Source organism: Natator depressus, chromosome 6 (assembly GCF_965152275.1).
Source record: "Natator depressus isolate rNatDep1 chromosome 6, rNatDep2.hap1, whole genome shotgun sequence".
NCBI classification, from domain to species: domain Eukaryota; kingdom Metazoa; phylum Chordata; order Testudines; family Cheloniidae; genus Natator; species Natator depressus.
This window is the reverse complement of record NC_134239.1, coordinates 2,524,865-2,544,805: the sequence shown is the minus strand read 5'-3', so window position 1 is coordinate 2,544,805 and position 19,941 is coordinate 2,524,865. Positions and strand designations below refer to the sequence as shown.

The 19,941-nt window shown below is 50.5% G+C and overlaps 1 pseudogene; it reads right to left on the bottom strand.

Moving 5' to 3' along the window:
* Positions 1–876: 876 nt before the first annotated feature.
* On the bottom strand, positions 877–12,882 carry LOC141988837 (serine protease 27-like; annotated as a pseudogene).
* Positions 12,883–19,941: the final 7,059 nt, after the last annotated feature.

The following is a 19,941-nucleotide window of genomic DNA, read 5'->3' as shown; positions in this document are numbered from 1 at the left end:
ATAGAGCTGGGTCCCAGGACTAACCCCAAAGCTACCCTAAGGACCATCTGAGGGCACATTGGGGTGGGCAGGATTTCAGCTTGGCATCCCCCCAAATCTGAAAATGTAGCAGTGGAAGCTGAGGCTGGAAGGGCTGTGACACTGATGAGTCCCCCATTGGAACAGACGGGGCAGGGATTGTCAGAGGCTGCAGCTCTCGCAGACACAATAGGCGTTCCTCAGGGGCCCATTGAACCCAGCCGGGAACCCGGGAGCGGAGTTTGATGCAAAACCATTTTATTTTTGACCACACGTGATGGGGGTGCAGCATCCATATATGCAGTCACACACAGGGGGCACTGTGGAGCTGTAGGAGGGGCTACCTATAAACCATACCCCACTTAGACTGCCCATCTTCTAGTGATCCAATCCCAAACATCCTTGATCTGCATGTCCAAACACTGCCCCCTAGAGGTGCCTTGGAGCAGTGCCCCTCTTCTCCAAGTGATTAGTTCAGGCTCTTTGCAGACTCTGGCAGCGTCGCTGCACCAGTTACACTTGTGCCAGTTCACACCTCTCTGTGAAATCAGCCCAGGCTCTCTGGAGATGTAGCAAGTGTTGCCATGTGGGTCACATACCGGGCAGTTCACACCTCTCCAAGCAATAAGCTCAGGCTCTCTGCAGACTCAGCCAGTGTTGCTCTCAGTCACACTCAGGGCATCTCTCCCTTCTCATTGCAATAGGGTCAGGCTCTCTGCAGACTCAGGCACGCGGGTATTGCTGATAGGTCTCAGATCCTCTCCCATCTCCATCTCACACTGTCCACAGACAGTGGAGGGTTTCACTGCTGGGTGAACGGAGGAGGGACAGATGGGGTGCATCCTGATGGAAGGGGGGTCACAGTGACATCAGGAGAGTAGTGAAGAGAAGCATGTAGGTGCTGAAGGAGGGTCTGGCATCATTTATTCCAGAGGTGCTGTTCTCCATGGTGGTGGCTTGGCCCCCAGAGACCATGTGCCCCCATATCCATTCACCATAGGCCACTATCTGGACATAGACATCCCCGCAACTCACAATCCCCATCAGGAACCAGGTCCCATTGCAGTAACAGGCCAGCGGCCCCCCAGAGTCACCCTGGAGGATCAGATAAATTGGGATTAGTGAGGGCCTTCCCCCTCGTCCCCATCCCCAAGCATCCACAATCCAGCCCCTTAGGGCTATAGGCATATGGGCCATCCTATGCCTCCCGACCCATATATTTTGTCCACACCAACATGAGAAGTGAAAGGAGCATGGTATGCTTTCCCCACGCACTTTCCCTGAAGAAGGCACTGGTGGTAGAGGTGGTATCCCCCACTACGCTCACAGGTGCTGGGGTGGCTGTGCTCTTCCTCTCCTGTCCTACACAGAGACCACTGGCAGGGCTCCCCAGAGCAGTGGGTCTGGGAGTTAAGACCCTCCATATTGAGGCATGGGGTATTTTCCCATCTCAGAGCGACTGGCTCAGGCTTTCTGCAGACTCAGGCAGGCCTCAGTTACCCTCGAGCCACATTGTCCCTCTTTTCTACCCAACCACAAAAGTTCTACTATTACTTTAATAAAAAATAAAGGCTGGAGCTCTGCCCTAATCACAGGACTCCAGGAGCTGGGGCCTAGGCACAGCGCTGTGACTCCACATGGCTCTAAAAGCCAGAGCCGCACCTGCCAACTCGAAGGAAGCTGGGTCCAGAGCTCCCTGGCTGCAGCAGCCTTTCTACTCGCTGCAGTCCCTAGATGGTGACAGGGAGCCACACTGGGGCTCACCTGCATCCAGCCAGCCCAAACACCTCCCTCACCTGGCAGGAGCCCCTCTGCCTTTTGGCGTAGCCGGCACAGATCACGTCGGGTTTGACGGGGTCCCTGCCGATGTTCGGGTCGGGGTCAATGTTGTAGAGGGTGTTGCAGGCTGCAGTGCCGACCAGCTGAATCTGAACCTCCGGCAGCGCCTTGGGGGGTGGGAGAGACGGCAGGGGAGAGAACCAGGCTCCTGGATCCATTGCCTCCCGCAATGCACCCCCATGCCTGACAGTTTCCTGTCCCCATCTGCTCCCCCACCCACTCCATCTTCTCCCCATGTCCCCCTCCCTGCATCCGTTCCCCACTTCCACCCAGCTTCCAGAGCTGCACTGATCCCCACAGGACCCAGTCTGTGCAGCGCTGCCCCGAGAGGGGGTTTCCTCTGCAGGATTCAAATCCGGGGGCCATCTGTATCTAAATCACAAGGTTCCCGCCTGAGATCAATAGATTAGCTGCCTCAAAGATGGCTCTGAGGGATACAGCCAATTGGGGGTAGCCAGCGGGCAGGGGGCAGCAGAGAGCTGGGTGGGGATTATTTCAAGATGCGGCAGGAATCACAGGACTCCAGGAACATGGGGCTTGAGGAGTGGAGTGATAGCGCCTCCCCCCGGGGGATGGTCCTACCTGCAGAGGCTGTTGTCCTGCAGCTGGTGACCCAGCACGTGTGGTTGCCAGGGAAGGAGTCGGAGGGGGCCTGGCAAGCAGACGGGGAGGATTTCATCGGTGTATCGCACTGGCTCCACCAGCTGCGTAGAGCAATGTCAGCTGAACCGAGTCCCCCCCCCGTTGTAATTGGGGTGGACGACGATCTGGCGCACAGGAGATGAGACCCGGCTCAGGGAGGGGTTGGACAGCTGGCGCTCCCCGAGGTTCACGTGACAGGCAGGCTGAGATGAGAAAAGAACAAGGTGTCCTGACTCAAAGATCCTGCCCTGCTCTAACCCACTAGATGCCACTCTCCTCCCATACCTGGGGTTAGAACCCAGGAGTCCTGGCTCCCAGCCTCATTCTCATGGCACATGTCTAGGGCAGGTAAGGCTGGAGTTTTGTGGAAGGTGTCTTACCTGTCTGATTCCAACTCCCCTGAGCACCTAGTGAGTGAAGAAAGAGAAGGGAAAGATATTAATGTGTGTGTTTTGGGGGTGGCGGTGGGGGTTATTCACAGGCATTGCTGGGACCTGAGAAGGTGTGTGGAGAGGAATGAGTGCCAGTAGCTCCACCCATAATTCCCAAGCTCCGTTCATTATCCCCAGAACAGCCCTGTCATGCCATCCTCAGCGCCAGCCACAATTCTTAGCAGTGTTTCTATTTGATTCACCACCAGTAGGTGCAAGAATCAACACTCTCCGTTGATTGGAGAGGGGCAGCTCAGGCCTGAATTCACAAATCCAGGTTGGATGGGCTGGGGGATCTATGAAGGTCCAAAGGGTTGGATCCCCCTGTTATTCACTAGCCCAATTCCCTCCCTCACAACCTGCATCTCGCTCCTCTCCATCCGGGAGGTAGAGGCTGGTCCCTACATCCCCACCCCACACTCACCCTACAGCAGGGTCATCGCCAGCAGTGCTAGGGCCAGTGGGGAGCAGAGACGCTCCATGGTTCAGCCTTCCCCAGACCTGTCTTGGCTGAATACAGCAGCCTCCACTGCTCCGACCAAAGCCCGACTGGGGACTGCAAGTGCCGGGGCAGGTTTTTATGGACACCTGTGTGCCCCTCCCTGGATCTACAGAGAATAATGGGGACTGATTTCCTGGGAACCTAAGCCAGGAAATAACAGCTGCTAAATTCGATGTGCTGAACAGGTTGTGACCGCTTTCATTCTGCTCTGCCTGGTGTCACCCCAGTACGGGCGTCCTTGAAAACCAAACAAAAACTTGTGATGGCCCAGGTCACTGCGTGGTGATTTTCACTTCCCCGTGTTAGTGCCAACTGAGTGTGCTCAGAAGAGAGTGACAAAGATAGTACCAGGTCAGGGATGTGGTTATTGTGGGGTAAAGGTTATCATGATGTTAGGGTTAAGGGTATCATGCGGATTGGGGTTAAGGTTATCATGGGATTAAGAGTATCATGGGGTTAACATGAAGGATATCATGGCTTTTAGGGTTAAGGCTATCATGGGGTTAAGGTTAAGGGCATCATGGGAGCTGGGGTTGAGTTTATAGTGGGGTTTAGGTTTAAGTGTCATTTTCCACCCTGTTTTTTGGACCCTGTCGCCCTTGGCATCACTCCAGTGACAATTTGGGGATCTGCCCCATCTGTCTTGAGAATTCCAATTGATCCTATGAAGTTGTTCTTGTGAAATAGTTTGGACATGGAGCCTTTATGTGGAATCCAATATTTCTTGACTGGGGAGGGCTTGGTCATCTAGACTAGGGACAAAGGTCACTCGTTCGAACTTAAATTGTCACCCATTCAGGCGGGGACACCTTGGAAATGTTGTCCTCTGAGACTACCAAGATCTACCTCTCTGACTCTTCTGCAGGGAGGTGGAAGCAAAATATCGACCATGAAGGAACAAAGAAACTAGGTGTTGGGATGGGGACACATTAACTGAAGGGAAGAATCACAAAAGCAGGATGTGATGCTCTACACCCTAGGGGAGGGCCCTGTAACCCCCATATTCATCATTTGTATATAATTCTGATATTGCATACAAAGCAGGCCTTGTAAGCTGTCATGGGAAAGGTTAGGATCTGCTGAAACCCACTAAACCTCTAAATATGTTCATCATTAATGCATATGAAGTTATGAGAATTTTGTTGGAGGATTGTCACTAAAATATACTGTGAACTGGGGAATCGCCCAGATACTAGTTCCCCAAACTCAATCACCAGGGGGAGAACCAATGCCTGGGCGGGTGTTGAACAACCGTCAACAGCCATTGTCCAGAAAGGGAGCTACAATGCAATGACTCACCTGCATAAGGCCACACCAGGGGAATTGCTCAACCTTGCCTGGGGACTCAGCAATGCCCACCAGACATGCCTGGACTTGTGTTCTCCATGCACATGGGACTAAGGGTATAAAACAGAACACAGGGGCCCCAGGCTTGGCCTTTCTCTTGCCCCCACCTATGCTGCAAGCAACAAGGACGCTCAGAAGACCAAAGACCCCAACAGAGGAGACTGTCCCAGATTTCAAGGGTGAAACCTGTGTACTATGAACTGCAATATCTAGTGGGGTGAGAAAAATCTGCTTAGGATAGATGTTGGCCTGTCTAATAGGGCTGAGAGTTTAGACTGTGTCCTTATATTTTATTTTATTTTGGTAACTAACTCTGACTTTTTGCCTATCACTTATAATCACCTAAAATCTGTCTTTTGTAGTCAATAAACTTGTTTTACTGTTTATCTTTCCCATTAAGTTTGCCTGAAGTGTTTGGTAAATCTGCTCAGGTTTACAAAGGCTGGTGTCTATCCACTTTCCGTTGATGAAGTGATGCATTTGAGCAGTGCAAGACGGTATATTCCTGAGGTGCAAGACTGGGAGCTTGGGGGATTTGGCTGGTGCCTTTCTCTGTATGATTCATGAGTGGCTCTGGAAGCATTCGTGCAATCCAGCTGAGTGTGGGGGCTCCACATGCCGGTGGCTGAGTGATCACAGCCCCTGGAGGGGTTTGCTGCTTGGCACTGGCAAAGCTTTGTGAGAGAGAGCCCAGGCTGCACTCTGCAGATCCCATTGTACAGGATACTTTGGGCAGAGGGAGGGCAGAGATGGGGAGGAGAGGGGAGGAGGTGGAGATGCTTTGATAGCCAGGAGGGGATTCCTGTTTAACTGTGGATCAGCCAAGGTCAGAGAAACCTAGCTGAGTGGGAAAAACACTGTGACTTGGAGAAAAGCCACAAGCTGTGGGGAAAGGATATGGGGCACCCCACAGTACTCTGTCCAAAGCCAAAGCACTACACGCTCCCCAGCAGCGAGGAACCTGAGCCAGGGAAATGCACGTAGGTGTGCTGGCTATTTTGTCTAGAGCTGTTTATTTCTTGTGCTAATAAGCACAGCTGACTGACATTGTTTGGAGGAATAGTTTATTCGTGGAAATATACAGTTTGGAGTCTACTAAAACAATTCACAAATTCAGATTGAATTTGGGAAATAGTTTAAGATGAAAAAACTTGGAAAAGTGGAATCATTTCTTTGACACTTTCCCAACGAAACATTTTCTCTTTTCACTTCAAAGCTGTGCTTTATTTTGAAATTTAACTAGATTTATATTTTTTTAGAAAATCTAAATAAAAAGGGATTAAGAAAGAAAGAAAGAAATACCATATTTCAACCCTGACCCTCATCCTGATGATACCCCCTGCTCTAACCTCCATGATAAACTTCACCCAATGATACCCTTAGCCTCATCTCATTATAACTGTAGCCCTATGATAACGTTAACTCTTATCCCTAACACTGATGATACCACCTTATCCCCTCTGATCTAACCCACAAGACCCCACTCCCCTCTCACAGCTGCGATTGGACCCAGAAGTTCTGACTCCCAGTTTCATTCTCACTGCACATACCATGGGCAGGTAAGGATTTTGGCTGGCGCTGAGGATGGCAGGGCTCTTCTGGGATAAAGGGCAGAGCTTGGGAATTATGGGTGGAGTTACTTGAACTCATTCCCCTCCACACACGTTCTCAGGGCCCAGCAATGCCTGCGGATATCCCGCCCCCCCCCCCACATTAATATCTGTGCTTTCTCTTTCTTCTCTCCCTAGGTGCTCAGGGGAGTTGGAATCAGACAGACAAGACACCCACCACAAAACTCCAGCCTTACCTGCCCTTGACACATGAGAAGGAAGCTGGGAGCCAGGACTCCTGGGTTCAACCCCTGGATCTGGGAGCTAGTGGGTTAAAGCAGGGGGCCTGGGAGTCCAGATTCTGGGTTCTGGGTTCTTCCCATTGTCATGTCGTTGGGCACTGAAAAATAGGGCAGACTGAAAAACAGGGCAGACACTCCAAACTGGTGATATGTTCTATGAGTAATTTCACGAAACCAGTAACAAATGTGATCATCTCACCATGGAGTCACAGACTGTCCCCTTGGACTCTCTGGTCTATCTTACCACCCAGACAAACTGGATGTAGTGATAAATGGTCAGAAAAATCACACCACACTCAGGTTGGTTGCAGTCCCAAGACATCAGTCACTTACTCCAGATCAGTTTGTACCTTAGATCCTACACCAAAGACAATACCCTGTAGCCAGTCCTTGTTAGGGAGGTGATTATACACCATTCTCTTGCTGTTTCCTTTGACTACCCTAGTTTTACTGCTGCAGGTCACTTGTTGCAAAATACTTCTGGTGCATTCAGCATCCCACCTCTGCCACCACCTGTCACGGAGCCACAGGATCATTTCTACTGCCCCATCTTTGGAACTCTCTCTAGGATGAACCACTTCAATGTGTCCGACCCCCTTGGGGTCTCACTCTTCCTCCAGGGTTAGTCAGATGGCTTCATCCCCCTCAACTGAACCTCTGGGGCTCCAGCCCTCCTGCTTCATATTGTGAGTTCTGCTCAGCACAGCCAACTGAGCCAGAGGCCTGGCAGAGACGTGTCCATGCTGCAGGGACTAATGCACCTCACCCGGTATTTGCAGCGACACTCACACCCAGTATTTGCAGTGCTGTCAAAACTGTCGGGCTAGTCAGCTGGCACACCAGCACAGGGGGAGAGAGGGTCCTTTGTGGAGCACAGAGAACTGAAGGGTAATGCACGGCCCATTCTTGGGCAGCCCAGAGCCCAGGTAAACTGCAGTGAACCCCATGTTTGAAGCTCTGTCTGTCTCTCCATCTGACCTCCTGAGTCCCCAGGTGAGAGTCCCGACTCCTTCCAGCACCCAAACTTCATTCCCAGTCCTTTGTTCTGGAGCTGCGGGGTGCTTCTCATCTTCCCTTCTGAGATATGGGGAAATCCATCTCCTGCTGGGGCGCTGGTCACCAGGTGTCAATGGCTGGTGGTTGGATTTGCCATCATCTTCATGGATTCTCCACCGACGTGGGGTCAGCCCGTCCTTTTCCACACCTAAGGGCTTGTCTGGACTTGAAATGCTGAGACCGACGGCGGTGGGACTGGTTCTCCTGCCAGCGTAGTTAAGCCACCCCCCCGAAAGGCAGCAGCTGGGGTGATGGGAGAATTCACCCATTGATCTAGCACTGTCTGCACCAGGGTAGGTCAGTTTAACTAGGTTGCTCTGGGCTGGGGGAGGATTTTTCACACCCTTGAGTGACATAGTGATACCAGCTGAATTTCCCAGTGCAGGCCAGGCCTGTGTCTCTAGCCTGCCCTGAGAGCAAGCAGTCCTTTCCCACATGTGGGGTAACAATGCATACAGGGGAAACTGAGGCATAGCTAGGGACCATAAAAATATTACAGGAAATTCCCGCTTCGTCACACTTGCTCTGGGGAGTCAATGCCTTGCCTGGCATGATGGGGACCCAGATTTTAGTTGGGTGGGGGGTGTCTGTGCAGCATCCAGCATGATGGCAGCGGGGGACGACTGACCTCAGGTGTCTGAGTTTGTCTGTGTGCAGTGCCTGGCATGACAGGGGGCCAGATCTCATTTGAGGGGGGTCTGAATAGGGCCAGGAACAACAATAACCTGGATCTTGGTCAGGGTCTGCGCAGCACCTGGCACAATGGGGGCCTCAGTCTTGGTTGGGGAGGGATCTGTGCAGCATGCAGCCCCCGATGCTCTGCCATCCCACAGCTAACACCAAGCCGCGGAGCCAGTGGGAGGCTGTGGCGGTGGCAGGACTGGACCTAGCGGGAGGAGGCACCGGCTGCTGCGGGGCAGGTTGTGGCTGCTGCCAGGAGGAGACAGAATTTGCAAAGCCGATTTATTGATGATTTTCAGAGCATGGGTCTCGGGGACCAAAGCAGCTGTGGGGCCCTTTCCCGTCAGCTTTCCAGTCACCCCTGGGGGGCGCTGTAGAGCTGCAGGAAGGGCTGGATATAATCCCGCATCCCCTGCACTCCCCATTCCCATAGCGCCCCTGTGCCTCCATCCACCAGCCTCTCCCAGCTGCGTCCCACAGACCCCAGCAACGTGGGACCCACACCCGGTGCCAAGGGGTGTGTGTAGACACCCCGGCGGGTGCAGGGCTGTTGGCTCCAATCTCCCTGCAGCTCATGCCCAGACAGAGTAGCCCCTGCCCAGAGGGGGGTTCTGACACCCTCTTAGTTGGGGAGGGGGTGGCTGTGCCAGGTGAGCTGCAGGGGACATCTGTGCTGGGGGGGCAGGTCACAGGCTGTCAGGAGGAGCCCAGCAAGCAGCAGTAGGACAGGAGAGAAGGCCGAAGGGTTGGTGTCACCAGTGACCTCCTGGATCCAGTTGGCAGAACGAGACCCGGATATACACCCCAGGACTGGGGGTTGAGGAGTCCGTGCAGTTAGCCCCCCAGCTGATGATCCCAGCCAAGATGAAGTTGCCATTCCTTGGGCAGACCAGAGGCCCCCCCGGAGTCTCCATAAGGGAGAGAGAGAAGGACTTTCCGGTCAGTGAGGTTGACTCCTTTGCCTCCATTCCCACAAAGAGGCTCCTGATTTTCCTCTATCAGAGCCGGGGAGAGAACCCAGGCGTCCTGGCTCCCAACCCCCCTGCTCTAATCCCCGAGACCCCACTCCCCTCCCAGAGCCAGGGACAGAATCCATGCATCCTGGCTCCCAACCCCCCTGCTCTAACCCATCAGACCCCACTCCCCTCCCAGAGCTGGAGAGAGAACCCAGGCGTCCTGGCTCCCAACCCCCCTGCTCTAACCCACCAGACCCCTCTCCCCTCCCAGAGCTGGGGATAGAACACAGGAGTCCTGGCTCCCAGCCCCCACCCCCCAGCTCTAACCACTAAACCCGACTTTCTTCTTATGCCATGGCCTCCTTCCATGCTGGGGCAGAGCTACCACCGTCACTCGATCCGTTTTCTCTGGCATTAAGCTCAGGTTAAGTCAGACCCGTCCCAGTTCAGCAGGGCTGGAGCTTGGAGAGTTCCTCTCTCCTCCTACGGAGCCTTTTGAGGTCTCCCAGAATGCACTGCTGCTGGGACACCCGCTTTCATTGGCAATGAGACACGGGAGAAGAACAAATTAAAACATCACCGGCCTGGGCCTTTTGGGGGCACGGGGGAGGAAGGGCCAATGTTTGCAAACAGAACAATGGGCCAGATAATTTCAAGCAGCCCCAGCTTTGCCCCCACAAGCCAAGGAGCCGTCCCTACGCACATGCAAAATACGCAGCTGTGTAGGGCACCAGGAAATTTGGGGTACCAATGTACCTGTGTAACCATATAACTGTGTCTGTACATAACACTGTTCCTGTGTAGGTGTGTAACTGCTTAACTATATAACTGTGTCTGTGTAAATGTATAACGTAGAACTCTACAGCTGACCCTCTCTAACCATAGACGTGTATGACCACATCACTGTAGCTGCATAATTGTATATTTGTAAAACTGTCCCATGTACAACCGTACCTGGATAACTACAGAGCTGTAATACCATGTAGCTGTCTAACTCTGCAACTGTAAAACTGTACCTGGATATCGATATAACTGTTTAACCATGTAACTCTGACTGTAGTCATATCGTGTGTAACTGTAGAACCGTACCTATATAATTAGATAACTGTATTACCGTAGAACTGCAGCTTTTTAACCGTATAACCATAAAACAATACAACCATACCTGTATAACAATATAACTGTGCAACTATGCTCTGGCTGTGTACCCATAAGGACATAAGAATGGCCGTACTGGTCAGACCAGTGGCCCAGCTAGCCAACAGTGCCAGGTGCTTCAGAGGGAGTCAAGAGAACAGGGCAATGTATGGGGTGATCCATCCACTATCATCCACTCCCAGCTTCTGGCAGTCATAGATTCATAGATATTTAGGTCAGAAGGGACCATTACGATCATCTAGTCTGACCTCCTGCACAACGCAGCCCACAGAATCGCACCCACCCACTCCTGCGATAAACCTCTCACCTATGTCTGAGCTATTGAAGTCCTCAAATCGTGGTTGAAAGACTTCAAGGAGCAGAGAATCCTCCAGCAAGTGACCCGTGCCCCATGCTACAGAGGAAGGTGAAAAAGCTCCAGGGCCTCTTCCAATCTGCCCTGGAGGAAAATTCCTTCCCGACCCCAAATATGGAGATCAGCTGAACCCTGAGCACATGGGCAAGATTCACCAGCCAGATACTACAGACAATTCTTTCCTAGGTAACTCAGATCCCACCCCATCTAATATCCCATCACAGGCCATTGGGCCTATTTACCATGAATATTTAATTACCAAAACCATGTTATCCCATCATACCATCTCCTCCATAAACTTACCGAGTTTAATCTTAGTTTTATCAGTCAGAGGTTTAGGGACACCCAGAGCCTGGGGTTATGTCCCTGATCATCTTGGTTAATAGCCATTGATGGACCTATCCTCCATAAACTTATCTAATTTTTTTTAGAACCCAGTTGCACTTTTGGCCTGCATAATGTCCACCGGCAATGAGTTCCACAGGTGGACTGTGCATTGTGTGAAGAAATACTTCCTTTTGTTTGTGTTAAACCTGCTGACTGTTAATTTCATTGGGTGACCCCCTGGTTTTCTCTATTATGTGAAGGGGTAAATAACACTTCCTGATTCACTTTCTCCACATCATTCATGATTTTATAGACCTCGAACACATCCTCACCTCATCTTGTCATGGAGAAGCAATGAGTCTGGAACAGTCTCTGCTGTGGCGCTATTCTGGAGTGGCTATTGCGGATGAGTTATTCAGGAATAGCAAGGCCGGTCTAGTCCCGCTATGCAGAGAAGCCCTGCCTGGCCCCCCATTCAGCTCTAGAAGAGGCCCTGGTTAGCACCTGTCCCAGCCAATCTGAGGCTGACACCCAAGAGAACTTTGCAGTCTGTGTCTAAGGGTCTGTCGACATTGCATCCTGCCCAGCTGCAGGGGAATGAGGAATGACAGTGACGTGAAGGGCTTGGTGAGGGCTGTGTTGGGACACGGCCCCAACAGGCAGATCAGACCGAAGGAGCCAGGGCAAAAGTTCTGCTCAGCCAGCCCGATTCCCAGCTCCCCAGAGGCCCCGTGACGCCGGGTGGAAAGGTCCGTGCTGCCAGCCCCAGCACAGGGGGAGGACTGAGGGTACAGCTGGAGCACGCTGTGCTGTGACTTTGGCCTATTCCCCACAGGGGCCAGTGAACAGAGCCTCTGAATCCACCTAATCCTGCCCCCTTCCCCGGTCTCCGCAGGTGCCTCCCATGATGCACCAGGGCCATGATATATGCACTAAGAGAGGCGATGCTGGTGCATCATGGGAAATGTGGTTCAGAGGCCTGATTCTCCTCTATACCCCCAGCACTCAGTGTGAACTACACCTCCCATAAGTGCCCTGCAGCAGTCATGCACCACCTCCCCTCCCCAAGAGAGGAGACTGTGGGGCATCATGGGGGATGTAGTTTGGGTGCCCCAACTTTCCATTCCTCTCTGTAGAGCGGGCTCATGGGAGCTGCTGTCCAAGCAAGGAGTCCAACCCACTGAGGAGAAGAGAGAGGATGCGGTGCGTGAGCTACATCAACTCTGACAAACTCCTCTCGTTTAAATGCCAACAGGCGTCTCCTGGGGGAAAACAGGGTTTGTTTCTGTGGGTGGAGATGCCTCCACAGGCTGGGCAAACCCTCCATCACCAGTCGCCCTCTAGTCCAGTCAAATTCTTGTACCCCGGGGGTTCAAGAACCTGAGATTTCACCCAGACCCTTTCCCTGTCACCTCCAGCAGGAAGGACCCAGTTCCCCACACCTCCCCAGCCCTGGTATGGAGGGGAAAGGGGAGGTGCTGGTTGGAGTGGGGCACTGTTGGAAGCCAGGACTCCTGGGTTCTATCCCCAGCTCTTGGAGGGGATTGGGGTCTTGTGGGTTAAAGCAGGGGGAAGAGAGGATCTAGTGGTTGGAGCAGGGGGGAGAAGGAGCCAAGCCTACTGGCTCCTGCAGTTTTCCAATGGAAAGAGAATTTTTAAGGTTCTTGCCTGACCTGTGAAACATCCCTCCCTTTTCCTTTCTCCCACGTCAGCGCCATGTTGGCCGCATGCCAGCCATGGGGGCATTCTGCCATTACAATTTAGAAATGTGAACAGTGACTCCGATCCCCGACTGACACTAATTTGAACCTTGCCCAACACGTCCTCATGCCCCATTTGACTAGTTGAGTTCACAGCCTGGCAGCATTAGCATCATTGGACTGACTGGGCATGCACCAGGAGATCCAGTGGCAGGCGTCTGTTCCCAGCCAGTGCGAGATGGAAATTACACACCCAGGAGAGGTTTTAAAAACTAACTGGACAAGTGAATCGAGGGGCTGCGCTTCCCGTGCTGGGGTTTCTCCCCTTGGCCGGCCGGCTGCAACACACTCCCTTCCCAACATCACCTCTGATCCTGCCCAAAATCTCCAGGGCTGTTCTATGCGTCAATGGCCAGAGCCTGGTGGGTTTTGGTGAAAACTGGAAAACCAGAAATGGGGGACACGCAGAGTCCTGGGCATCTGGTGGGTCAGCCAGCAGCTTCAACCACCTCTGCAGGTGGCTGGAGATCATAGAGCCAGTCGCCAGGAGCAATGGACGTGTCCCTGCACTGCAGCCCCTCGGTCTCAGCTGGGCCCCAATGTCCAGTTCGGGGTTAACATGCTGACACCTTGAATGGGTGAGTGCCCAGCCAGCAAGGAAATAGATAATAATGGAGGCAATAGGGGGTAACAGAATCCATGGCATGCAGCCTACAAGGGCTCTGTGTGCCCCCCATTTCCCCTCCCCCCCAGGCCAGGGGCTCTGTTGCCCCATCATTCTCCCCAGGCGGCCACACACTGAACACCTCTTTGTGGGTGATAACAACTTGCAGCTCTTGGTCTCTGTGGACACTTTCCCGAAAACTAGGAACCCCCTATTCCTGGGTCTGAGGGTGTTTCAAACTGGGAGATCACTCCTTAGCGCCTCCCCATGGTGGCTTTTTGCAGGCGCTCATGGAGGAGCACAGTCATTTTCACCATAACACAGTACAGCGACTGGGCCGCCTCCCAGTGAACGTAGGAGAAGAAAGAATCAGAGCCTTAAGCTAGCAAGGGCTCGAGCCCGCTCTGCCCCAACGGCGACAGCACCACGGCTACGCCAACATAACCCTGTCCTACGGACACAGCCCAAAGTGGTGGCAGGGGGTACAAACCCCACCTCCCCGAGCTGCAGTAGCTACATCGACAGAGGCGACCTTCCGTCCACCTAGCTGCACGTGGTCAGGTCGGCCTAGTGGCGATGCTCAGGTGGGGGTTGATTTCTCACCCCCTGAGAGATGTAGATCTACTGACCTGAATGGAAAGTGCAGACCCAGCCTCAATCTCTCCTGCTGATGGGTAGAAAGGAGAATGTTAAATGCCTCTGTTACTCTGGGATGGTCCCGCATCCAAGATCCTTTGCCTGGCCACCTTCCTATGTACTACAAAGTAGCACCCTGGAACCCCCATATTCACCACTATGATATGATTATGGTATGTTTTGTAAAATGCATACCTTGTGACGTATCATTTGAAAAGTCTTCATCTGTTGAACATTAATATCCTGTTGGATTGTGTGTGCTGTCTCTGTATGTGAAGTTATGAAGTTTTGCTCTGTGTGTGTTACTGAAAAATGTTGGCAGACACCCACAACCAGCCTTTCAGGTACAACAAAGGAGTTGTTAGACATAAACATAAACAGTTAGACAGTGGATTAATGGCTCATCAAAATCCATCAAGGAAAGAATCCACTGTCCTAGGAACTGGATAGAATGGAGACTTCTCAGTGGGACATGTATACAGTGGAGACTGCTTGACCAATGGGGACTGCCTGACCCCCATGTCACAGCAAAGGATCTTTCCAGCAAGCTGGAAGAAACTATAAAAGAGGGGAAGTGACATCATCACTTGGCCTCACTCCCCCTGCAACTCAACACCTGGAAACACATCTGGAGAACAAAGACTTTGAACTAGCGGGGGTTGATCCCAGGCTGGGAAAGAATCCCAGCCTGTGTATTGAGGATCTGTGACCTGTTTGTACCATCTGTCAGGGGGAGACACTGCTTCATTCAAATCCTGTTTAGTTTGTGCAGTCAGAGTCACCGGTGTGGTGCTCTGGTCTGTTCAATGTTGATAACAGTTGGCAGGATGTGTGTGTTCCCTCTGTGTGCTGCCCTGGCTCTGCAGATCGCTGACACAGCAGACTTGAAGAGAACCCCCAATGACCACAGACTCCGATAAAGTATGAAGGCACCCGGCCAGGTTTATTGCCAAACAAAATACAGTCTCTACTTCCCCAGATTGGATGTCTACAGTTCTGCTAGTACATATGTGCTCCCTGACAATGGACCGGCTTGGTCAGTGGCGGGACTCTCCACTGCCCCATAGGCCAGACAAAGACAACCCCAGAGAGGTCCATTTTTATACACAGGCACAAACAAGTTACACGTCACTCCTGATGTATTGAGGTATGGCCCTTCTACATGTCAAGGTGCTACCTATTATCTTGCACATGTTGGTTTGATCAGAACAACTCTATCCATCCTATTATCCTTTTGCCCCTGTCTTTAGGATGGGTCTGCCTGTTCCTGTTATCTGTGTGGAATGTGCAAGTGTCGGAGTGTTCTGGTACCATCCTGGCACATGTTTATACCTTTAGTGCCCAGTATCTTTTAGGTATGTGTGTTTTTGCAACATCAGCCCTTTCCTTGCCAGCTTCTGTGAGCAGGGCCTGCCTCTGGCTCACAGCTTAACTTTGCTTTATGTTAACAAAGTCTTGACCCCTACTTTAGTTTAGGCCTTAGACCTCATACTGGGCCTCTGATATAAGGGTTTATGTTTCAGGGTCTCATCTTACCACATGCCCCCACTTTTTGTCTTTTTATGGGGAGGACGTTTACCCATCATCTCGGAAAAGCATAATGCATGGACTAAAGATAACCCAGTGGGCTCAACATTGTTATGTGGTTATCTTATTTTACCATCCATACACTCATGCCCCATCTGTCCTTTGGTCTGTACATTCCCTCGTACAATTGATAAACAGATTTTATTATCCAGTTATTTGTAGTCCCTTATGGTGGGCCTGGGAATGTTAGGCCCGGGACCTCGACTGAGGAACATAGTTTTATAATTGAGTCTTAGAGGCACTCCCAAATAATTAATATATATCAGTAATATGGATATGGTGTATGTATTTGTAGAGTATATTGGCGTATCATAGAATCATAGAATCATAGAATATCAGGGTTGGAAGGGACCTCAGGAGGTCATCTAGTCCAACCCCCTGCTCAAAGCAGGACCAATCCCCAATCAAATCATCCCAGCCAGGGCTTTGTCAAGCCTGACCTTAAAAACTTCCAAGGAAGAAGATTCTACCACCTCCCTAGGTAACGCATTCCAGTGTTTCACCACCCTCCTAGTGAAAAAGTTTTTCCTAATATCCAACCTAAACCTCCCCCACTGCAACTTGATGCATAGTATGTATGTGTACGTATAACCGCACTTGATATCCAGGCATAACAATTCTTTTCCGATCTGGTGTTGTAGTTTGGCCCTTGTGGTACTGCAGATAGCAACCCACTTTTATTAGGGCAATTACAGTTGCCATCCATATCATTAATAGCAGTAGGCTGAGTGTTTTGAAATCCTGGGATAGGGATTGTGATAATGTGTCCCACAGTGCTGTGTGTATGAGAAGTAAAACAGAAATTTGGAGTAGTGACACTACCACTGAGGCCTTTAAATATAAATATATTGTAATTAGTTACTACACAGTACTGTCCATCCATGTTATAGATTACCCCTTACTGCTGGTTGTCACCCTCTGGGACGCTTCACCGGGCAGGAAACACAAGTGGCGAGCTTCTCTGTTCCATTGGTTGAACTGCTCTGTGATACACCCGTAGCTGACGTAGATCCAGTTGTTTCTTATGGATGCTGTCGTACAGATAACCTACCGAATGGGCAGTAACCAATTTATCAAATATTGCTGTGTCGGGATGTAGTGTTGGTATCCAGGCACTGAACAAGATTGTTTTGAATAACATGTGCCTTAGTTAGGATGCGGTGTCAGTAACCCAATTGGTAGTTACTGGGCAACTTAATTTCTTTACCAATTTGTTTATTTTTTTTCTTGCCTTCGTGTTGTTTGCTGCCGTTCATTTGTTGATTTTTACCTGAGTGTTGGTTAAACGGTTTAGCGATGTTATGCACGCTGTAAATGATATAGAGCAATAATATAACAACAATACAACACCTCAACAATAATACAGCAATAATAGTTGGTTAGTCTCTAAGGTGCCCCAAGTCCGCCTGTTCTTTTTGCGAATACAGACTAACACGGCTGCTCCTCTGAAACCTGCTTTTATACAGTGGCCAAATTCAAATGAACTGACAGCGATTTCTAGCTGATTGCCAACTTCATTTTTCTTTTCTTGATGCTTGGGGGGGTTTCTTCACTGTATACTGATCTCTTCTGGTGTCTTTGGTGTGATAACTTCGGGTGTCTTTGGTCTGTGGGATGCAACCGTAAACAGCTAGTTTGTTAGCATAATAAAGTTTTTTGTTTGTTTTACATCTCTTCTTGTTTTCAGTAATCCAAATTTAATACACTGAGGAACGTAGTTTGTTTGTGATGTGATGGGGACCAAGTCTTTTCTCTCACAAGCACACCTGTTGTCCTGGGAGCAAAGATGCTCCAGGGAGTAAATCTCAAAGTCATCATAACCAGATTTAATCTCTGCCTCCCACATTGGCAGCTCCAGAGGTATTAAGGGTAACGTTGGTGCGGTTAGCAAACAGGGAAAGATTAGACTCTTAGACTGATTTTAGGATTCTGAGCAGGTACTATTGCAATTGTTGAGTAGACATTCATTTTCGCTTGAGGTGCATTACTAATATTTTATACTAAATAAAATGCTTAACTGCTCAAATAGATGCTCACAATCTTCTATGAGAAGGTGTATTGCTTTCCCTTGCCGAGCACTCTGTTTTAGCAAGAGTTAATAATAGAATTTTTACTAAGCTTTTCAGATTTAATTTGCTTGTGACACGAATTCCACTTTTCTTAACTGTTTAGAAGCACAAACCCTAACAACCACTGCTTCCCATTAACATAATATAAAAGAAAATAAAAATTAAACCAAAATGAATTTTAAATACAGGTCTATGCAAATACTTTGAGGGTATTATACTTTTATGATGCTTGGTTGTGTTTGGGAGACAAAGGTGGAAACCTGTTGAAATTGTTTGGTTAGCTTTATGCATAAATTGTTATTATAAAACATTTTTGTTATGACATTCTTATAACTATATTCAAAAGTGCAAACAAGTTTATAAAAAGCCCAAACAAGAAATTGACAATTTTGTTAATATTACCTGACTCTTAAGGTTGAAGTTTCCCTACCTATTTATTTCTTTGAATAAAAATGAAAAACAAAACTGTGATTAATAAAAGAGAATTCTTTTTGTTAGCGATTGCATTATTCGTTAAGGCAGAAATATATGCATATATATCTATAACTGAGACCTTGTTGAACTTTGAAAAAAAATGGAATTAAGAATATTATGATGGTTATACCCCAACCATAATATCAAAATAGTGTGGTACCACTTACATATACCACTTAAATAGTGTGGTACCACTTTTGACAAAGTTCCTCCTCTGCCTTGGTGGGTCCTGCGCTTATTGGCGGATTTGCTCGCCTCAGAGGTTCACGGAAGCCCTCAGTTTGGCCACTTTTGTGGCTCAAATCTGCCATTCACTCAGTTGGCCTCATCACTGGCCAGCATGCGGAAAGGAAGAAGAACAATCCCCGCAGTCTCTGCTGATCCACCTAGTGGATCGGGGAACAGGCCAGAGACCTTCCCCTCTGGTGGAACCACAGTCTGGTTCAACTCCTCCGGTATCAAGTAGGGAGTTGGAGGGATGGGGGGAACACGGGCCTGCCCTCTACTCCGGGTTCCAGCTCAGGGCCCTGTGGATTGCAGCTGTCTACACTGGTTCCTGTAACAGCTGCGTGACAGCTTCAACTCCCTGGGCTACTTCCCCCTGGCCTCCTCCCAGCACCTTCATTATTCTCACCACAGACCTTCCTCCTGATGTCTGATAATGCTTGTACTTCTCAGTCTTGCAGCAGTACGCCTTCTCACTCTCAGTTTCTTGCACCTCTTGCTCCCAGCTCCTCGCACACACACCACAAACTGAAGTGAGCTCCTTTTTAAACCCAGGTGCCCTGATTAGCCTGCCTTAATTGATTCTAGCAGCTTCTTGATTGGCTGCAGGTGTTCTAATCACCCTGTCTGCCTTAATTGTTTTCAGAAAGTGCCTGATTGTTCTGGAACCTTCCCTGTTACCTTACCCAGGGAAAAGGGACCTACTTAATGTGGGGCTAATATATCTGCATTCTATCACTCTCCTGTAGCCCTCTGGCCTGGAGGGAGAAGGAGGGAGAGGGCTGCTGCTCCTACTACTCCTGCTACTGTTAGGCTCTGGGCTCTCCCTGCTGCTGCTGCTGCTCCAGCTGCTCCCCTGGCTTGGCCAGACACCACCCCACTTCTCTGCTACCTGGTTGCTGGCCGGCTGCTGGACCCCCCCACCTTCGGGTGCTGCTACTGTTCCAACTGCAGCTCCTGAGTAGGGGGGCTGCTGGCCCGCTCCCCAGAGTTATGGAGTGAGGGACCCCAGCCCCAGCCATTGCTGCTGTGGACACCACCACCACCACCACCTGAGAGGGGTCCTTTCTGCCTGCCTGGACCAACACCAAGCCTTTTCTCCCCAGATCCGACCGATCCTAACGCTTGCAGAGTGCTCTGGGAGGAGCTCCCTATGGTTAGCGTGGGCAACTGAGACCGGCTAGAGCTGCTTCTCACTCTGGCCGAGTTCTTGGAAGCCCTCCACTACATGCCCACCAATAAATCTCCAGGCACGGATGGGCTGACCATGGAGTTCTACCGCGTGTTCTGGGACGTCCTCGGCCCAGACCTAGTCACCATCTGGGCCGAGTCTTTGCAGAACAGAGTCCTGCCTCTTTCGTGCAGGTGAGCTGTGCTCACCTTATTGCCGAAGAAGGGGTACCTCCGCGATTTACGAAATTG